Consider the following 8,270-nt stretch of genomic DNA (forward strand, 5'->3'; position numbering starts at 1 on the left):
ATTTCATGGCCCCAGGGTCAGGGATTCTGGTGTTAGGGTGGGGCTCTATTGATTATATAGTGAAAAGGCATTAATTCTTTGAAAATCTTCTTCTCTGCTCCTGGGTATTAGATAAACTAACTTAGTATATAGTTATGATGAGCTAGAGTACCTCTTTCAAAATTTTGAATTTCATGACCCCAGGATCAGGGGTTCTGGTGTTAGGGCAGGGCTCTATTGATTATATAGTAGAATTGCAATAATTTTCTCTGCTCCTGGGTATTAAGTACATAGTTATGAAGAACAAGAGTGCCTCTTTCAAAATTGTGAATTTCATGGCCCCAGGGTCAGAGGTTCTGGTGTTAGGGTGGGGCTCTATTGATTATATAGTTAAAATGCATTAATTCTTTGAAAATCTTCTCTGCTCCTGGGCATTAAATAAAGTAACTTAGTACATAGTTATGATGAGCAAGAGTGCCTCTTCCAAAATTTTGAATTTCATGGCCCTTGGGTCAGGGGTTCTGGTGTTAGGGCAGGGCTCTATTGATTATATAGTAGAATTGCATTAATTCTTTGAAAATCTTTTTCTCTGCTCCTGGGTATTAAATAAACTAACTAAGAACATAGTTATGGTGAGCATGACTGCCTTTTCAGAAATTGTTTCATGGCCCTTGGGTCAGGGGTTCTGGTGTTAGGGATGGGCTCCATTGATTATATAGTAAAATTGCATTAATTCTTTGAAAATCTTCTCTGCTCCTGGATATTAAATAAACTAAGTACATAGTTATGATGAGCATGGCTGCCTCAGAAATTATGAATTTAATGGCCTCTGGGTAAGGGGTTCTGGTGTTAGGGCGGGGCTTTATTGATTAGATAGGGAATTGGCATGAATTCTTTCAAAATCTTGTGTGCGCCTGGGTATTTTTCAAACAAAGGAAGTGCATGGTTATGATAAGGAAGAATGCCTCATGGCCTTTGGGTCAGGGGTTCTGGTGAGGGGGAAAGAGCTGTATTGATTATATACAGTGAAAATGCATAATTTCTTTCAAAATATTTTTTCTACTACTGGTTATAAAGTAAAGAAACAAGTGTATAGTTATAATGAGAAAGGGTGCTTCTTCCAGAATTGTGAGTTCGTGGCCAATGGGTCAGATGTTCTGGGTAAGGATGGGGCTTTATTTATTTAATTTTATGGTGAAAATGCATTTCTTTGAAAATCTTCTATGCTTCTGGGGATGTTCAAGGCAAACAGAGTAAAAGTTTTAATATGCAAGGGTATTTTTACCAGATTTTTGAACACCTGGACCATTTAGTCAAGTGTTCTAGTCCTGGCCAGGGCTCTATTAACTTGTATTCTGCTGAGCAAAGTTATTCCCCTTTGCCATTCACCTTTGATAATTAATCAATGTAAATAATGTATTTGAAAGCTTAATAGAATAAGAGAATTATGCAAGATAATTTATTGTATAATGAAAATGTACTTTCATAGATTTAATGACTTGGAAAGTCAGATAGGCAGATAGATACTAGACCAATTATTTTGTTGATGCTAATCATACTATTTTTCTTGCTTTTGGGCAACAAAGCTTCATTTTTCAGTTTATGGATCCTCTAAATTGTTGTATTGTACTCAGGTGACCGTTAAGGCCCTTGGGCCTCTTGTTTATTAATTACATTATTTATTATTCTTCTCTACTTAACAAACTGTGTAGTTTTTTTTTGAAGTATTGTATTAGATACTTCTTGTCTATATTGTAATTCCACAAGTTTCTGTCTTTGAATTAAGTCATTAGTGGGACTTTGTAAAGGAAAGTCAGTATTTGAAGTTGAAACAGGTAATACTGACTAGTGTAGAAGGTAATATAAATTTTGAAATATGGTTATGGTGCCTTAAATTTTGTTTCAAAGCATTTTTTAAAGTGGGGAAACTCGCTTTTGATCATAACTTCACATGGAGATTTTGGATAAAAACGCAGGAGGCAAACATTACACACATCTACACATGACTGTGATACTGCCACTTCACATACATAATACACGAGCATCAGCATCTGTATATAAAACCATGTAACTTACTCTGTAAATATAGAAACATCTGCTTGTACAGGCTCAGTCCTATATTAAGTAGGCACAGGGGCTATAGTGCTATGTTACACTGCTTCACAGAACTTCCATATTTTTACTTATTGTGGCATTGTTTTGGATGCTTTACGTAGGCTGTATATATGTAGTTTTCAAGATGTCTAGACTAGAAAGTCTGCTCAGAAATTCTCATTGTGAATACTAGTTTATAGTAGTGATTTTTGTGCAGTTGTACATGTAGATAGAACCACCCTCTCTGATCAAAGCTGAGCATCAATGAACAAACGGTGGAGAAAACAAAGTGGTGGTTACTTGGTTAGTTTCTGTGGAGCAGTGGACCTAAATTCTTGTACAAAGCAGTTTGGTTTATTTTTGGATTCTTTGTAAATAGTGTACATAGTAGATTCCGGTATGGATCTTATTGTTGTGACTGCAGCTTTTGTGTTGTCTGCATTATTTAGAGAGAGAGAGAAAGAGAGATTTATCAGTTCCCAGGAAGCAAGGAGTCCTTGATCTTTCTGTAAGATGGTCAGCTTTATTGAATCACTGTCAGTCAAGATTTTGAGAAAAAATTAATACCGAATTTTGTTACTTGTATTTTCTAAAACATGAAAAAGAAATTGTGTTTATGAGGTCTTTTCTCATCTTTGCATTTATTTTCTAAGATTTTTTTTCTGTTTTTTACATATTATATTTCTATATTTTTGTTACTAGTACTCTTGTCATTTTTTTTCTTATGAAAAATCATATGCTTTTGTTGATGCTTTTAGAAAATAAGGAAAGGGGGGATAAAACACTGAATTGCTTCATAAGGTGATGTATGTTATTAGTAGAAAGCTGCATTTCTTGGGAACAGCTCAACTTTTATGTCAGAGGCATTGTACTAAATCTTAAGAAAAAAATACATAGAAAATACTGAGTTACATATGACTTCTTGTTTTCTTTTATGGGATTGATAGCTGCAGTTACGCTAAAGTAAAAAAAATTATATTGTCTTCCATTCCAGGCAGAGTGGGAGTGGAGGGGGAAAAAAACTGATTCCCGTCACATACAAGAATTCATGGGATCTTGTAACTAAGCAACTATTTCTCAGTGAATAAAATCAGTTGAAAGAAGCTATGCACAATGGTACTAAAGGAGATGGGAGAACAAGGCGTGCAGAATGCCTATAGCTTCAAAAATATTATAAAAATCATATTCATTTTGTGAATTTAGTATTTAAAGTTCTCATTATTGAAATTTATGAAAAAATGATTCAACTTTTCTGAGGAAAAATTTCGCCGTAAAATTATTCTGTTTAAAAGAAAAATTGGTATTTGTGTGGTGCGAACCCTAGCGATAAAAATCCTGAGTATCATTTTCTTTTGACACTAATGCGCTAACCACTACGCTACACAGCTTTCGATGAATGTTGGCATTTAAATCGTTTGTGATATGACCCTTGACTAAATGGACTTCAAGTATTTCTTGGAAAGATGGGAATGTTGTGTCATAAAAGTGTATTTTTAAGATATACAATGTAGTAGGTCTTTCCTCCATGTTTTTATTAACCAAAAATGTATATATTTATGCAAATTGTGAGGATAAACTTTCAAAAAAATGGAGCAAAGATCCACTCATATCGGGAATTGTATTAAATTATAGTATGAGAAAATGGTCCTTTTAGCCCTCTTTAGAGTGTGCATGCTATTTCAAAGGCAAGTAATTTCAATCTTTGTGAGATTTTCGCAAGTTTTGGAGATTTTGCATAAAGTATACTTTAATGTTAGATGAAATATCAAAGGAAATTTTGTTATAATAGATTTAATTTTTCACCTTCATGTTTGTAGCACTGTAAGTATTTCGCTTGCCTTGTTCGCCCATCTTTAATTTTTATATAAATTTAGGTGAAGAGTTGAAAAGAAATGGGAAAAATTTCAGAAATCCATTCTGATACAGTTGCTTACATAAAATATTACTTCACCCAAAGTTGATTATTTTGAACAGGAATTAATATTTTGTCACTTTGCACATTTCAAAGAGTGATGCAGGAAAGTTGTAAGGAAATGGACCATGTTTCTAAACATCTCTAGGGGAAGTCCAACCCAATAGTGAAGTTCATCAAACAGGTGTGAAGTAAAAAAAAAACTAGAGCCAACATGAGTGATGCCACAAGGAATTGGTTCTGCATACAATTATAGGACAGAATGTTTGATTATATTAAATCTAATGCAGGAATTTGAAGATTAGTGCATACCAAAACCATTATTAAAATAAGAGGGTAAATCATTGGAACTTTGCCTGAAAATTCATTTGTTACTTGGTGACATCATTTACATGTATATCAAAATGTGGGCAAACAAGAAAACATAAAATTACATAGTAATAGCACAAAGTGTACAACAGACCAAAATTAAAGGTAACGGTCATTTATGTTGTGGTATAAAATCTCATTTAAGGATATAGAATAACAAACAATTTGATACATGGATTGATAAATTTGTTGACTAATTTTAAACAAGAGGCCCAAGGGCCTTAACGGTCACCTGAGTACAATACAACAATTTAGAGGATCCATAAACTGAAAAATGAAGCTTTGTTGCCCAAAAGCAAGAAAAATAGCATGATTAGCATCAACAAAATAATTGGTCTAGTATCTATCTGCATATCTGACTTTCCAAGTCATTAAATCTATGAAAGTACATTTTCATTATACAATAAATTATCTTGCATAATTCTCTTATTCTATTAAGCTTTCAAATACATTATTTACATTGATTAATTATCAAAGGTGAATGGCAAAGGGGAATAACTTTGCTCAGCAGAATACAAGTTAATAGAGCCCTGGCCAGGACTAGAACACTTGACTAAATGGTCCAGGTGTTCAAAAATCTGGTAAAAATACCCTTGCATATTAAAACTTTTACTCTGTTTGCCTTGAACATCCCCAGAAGCATAGAAGATTTTCAAAGAAATGCATTTTCACCATAAAATTAAATAAATAAAGCCCCATCCTTACCCAGAACATCTGACCCATTGGCCACGAACTCACAATTCTGGAAGAAGCACCCTTTCTCATTATAACTATACACTTGTTTCTTTACTTTATAACCAGTAGTAGAAAAAATATTTTGAAAGAAATTATGCATTTTCACTATATATAATCAATAGAGCTCTTTCCCCCTCACCAGAACCCCTGACCCAAAGGCCATGAGGCATTCTTCCTTATCATAACCATGCACTTCCTTTGTTTGAAAAATACCCAGGCGCACACAAGATTTTGAAAGAATTCATGCCAATTCCCTCTCTAATCAATAAAGCCCCGCCCTAACACCAGAACCCCTTACCCAGAGGCCATTAAATTCATAATTTCTGAGGCAGCCATGCTCATCATAACTATGTACTTAGTTTATTTAATATCCAGGAGCAGAGAAGATTTTCAAAGAATTAATGCAATTTTACTATATAATCAATGGAGCCCATCCCTAACACCAGAATCCCTGACCCAAGGGCCATGAAACAATTTCTGAAAAGGCAGTCATGCTCACCATAACTATGTTCTTAGTTAGTTTATTTAATACCCAGGAGCAGAGAAAAAGATTTTCAAAGAATTAATGCAATTCTACTATATAATCAATAGAGCCCTGCCCTAACACCAGAACCCCTGACCCAAGGGCCATGAAATTCAAAATTTTGGAAGAGGCACTCTTGCTCATCATAACTATGTACTAAATTAGTTCATTTAATACCCAGGAGCAGATAAGAAGATTTTCAAAGAATTAATGCATTTTAACTAATGTATATAATCAATAAAGCCCTGCCCTAACACCAGAACCCCTGACCCTGGGGCCATGAAATTCACAATTTTGGAAGAGGCACTCTTGCTCATCATAAATATGTACTAAGTTACTTTATTTAATACCCAGGAGCAGAGAAGAAGATTTTCAAAGAATTAATACATTTTCACTATATACTCAATAGAGCCCTGCCCTAACACCAGAACCCCTGACCCAGGGGCCATGAAATTCACAATTTTGAAAGAGGCACTCTTGCTCATCATAACTATATACTTAGTAAATTTATTTAATACCCAGGAGCAGAGAAGAAGATTTTCAAAGAATTAATGCATTTTCTCTATATAATCAATAGAGCCCCGCCCTAACACCAGAACCCCTTATCCTGGGGCCATGAATTTCACAATTTTGAAAGAGGCACTCTTGTTCTTCATAACTATGTACTTAGTTACTTTATTTAATACCCAGGAGCAGAGAAGAAGATTTTCAAAGAAATAATGCACTTTCCCTATATGATCTATATAGCCCCACCCTAGCACCAGAACCCCTGACCCTGGGGCCATGAATTTCACAATTATGGTAGAGGACTCAATGCTTATTACAATGATGCCAACAGTTTGACTGCTTGATGTCCAGGAGTAAAGAAGAAGATTTTTAAAGATTGCATTATTTTTGGTGGTTTTAGCCCCACCCCTCAGGCCCCAGGGGGGCAGGGACCATGGAATTCACAATTTTTGTTCCCCTTCACCCATAGGTGCTATATGCCAAATTTGGTTAAGCGGTTTCAGAGAAGAAGCTAAAATTGTTCAAATGTTAACACACGACGCACACCGCACGACGCACGCCGACGGACGAGAACGGATAGCAATAGGTCACCTGAGTGACTCAGGTGACCTAATAAAAGTGACATAATTAATGCAGTAATAGTGGGAGATAGAAGCGCTGGTATACACATACCTGGTTATACATACTTCACCATATAATCACCTTTTGATTCAGAAATGTCCATTTATTACTGTAGATTACCGAACTGTGCAACACCGTATTTTTGCAAGATTGAAGGTATTTATGTGCGAAAAAAAAAAAAATGAATGAATTCTGCTTATTGAATATAAAGAAAATATACATGAGGAAGAAATTTTCGTGAGCAGACCATCTCACATACACTAAAATAAAGTTCTCTCAAATAAAAAGTGATCTATACACACATGTACCATTTTAAAATTAATATCTGGGATCACATGTATTCTGGTCATACATGATGCAAATATCAAATCTCTAAAATATTAAGAACTTGCAAATTTTCTATGATGTTCAATTTTTTTTCCTTTTTGAATTCCTCACCCTTTAATATAAATTTTAATTTATAGGACATCATTGAAGAACTTTGAATGGAATATGGAACTATGCAGCTAAACCTACTCATTTTACTTCTATAGATTTAGTTGTTACTTTTCCTGATTTTTGAAAAAAAAATGTTGATATCTGTCCTTAATAGGATTTCTTTTCATCAAATGTTTTCTAATCTTCTCAAGTACTGAGCTTACATGGTATTGCTCAGTGTCTGGGTAGAGAAAGACAACACAAATTCACAGAGAAGAACTTTAATAATTAAAATACCAATAAACAGGGTTCCAAAATCAGTTCAAGGAATGCAATTATAAAGGAATTGAAGCACCGCAACAAATATAATAAAAAGTATGACTTAACATTTACATGAACATGCTATGTGATGAGATATCATTGCAGATGAATTGTTATTCCAGTGATTAATTCAAATATCATAAAATTTAATGTCCCATAAATAAAAGAAAAAAAAAAAACAAGAGGCCCATGGGCCACATCGCTCACCTGAGCACATTGGCTAGGCAAAAGCACAAATCAGTCAATTAAACCAATGGCTTTGTTGTACTTGAGATTTTTTTTTTAAAAATTTCCCATATATTCCTTTGTAAAAATTTGATCCCCCATTGTGGCTCTTCCCTATCCCAGGGGTCATCATTTGAACAAACTTGAATCTACACTACCTGAGGATGCTTCCATATCAATCTGACTAAACATAGCTTTTCTGTTCTTGAGAAGAAATTTTTTTCTATATGTTCTTATGTAAAACTTTCAATCCCCAATTGGGCCCCACCCTACCCCCAGGGTCATCATTTGAACAAACTTGAATCTACACTATCTGAGGATGCTTCCATATCAAAATGACTAATCATGGCTTGCAGTTCTTCAGAAGAAGAAATTTTCCTATATATTTCTATTCAAGACTTTGATCTTCCATTGTGGCCCCACCCTACCCCTGGAGGGTCATGATTTGAACAAAATAGAATCTACACTACCTGAGGATGCTTCCACATAAATATGACCAATCAGGGCTTTGCTGTTCCTGAGAAGATTTTTAAAATTTTTCCTATATATTTCTATGTAAAACTTTGA

The sequence above is a fragment of the Saccostrea echinata genome, unplaced genomic scaffold, assembly GCF_033153115.1.
Source record: "Saccostrea echinata isolate AGI-Se365-2 ecotype Australia unplaced genomic scaffold, CSIRO_AGI_Sech_v1 ptg000015l, whole genome shotgun sequence".
Lineage (NCBI taxonomy): Eukaryota > Metazoa > Mollusca > Bivalvia > Ostreida > Ostreidae > Saccostrea > Saccostrea echinata.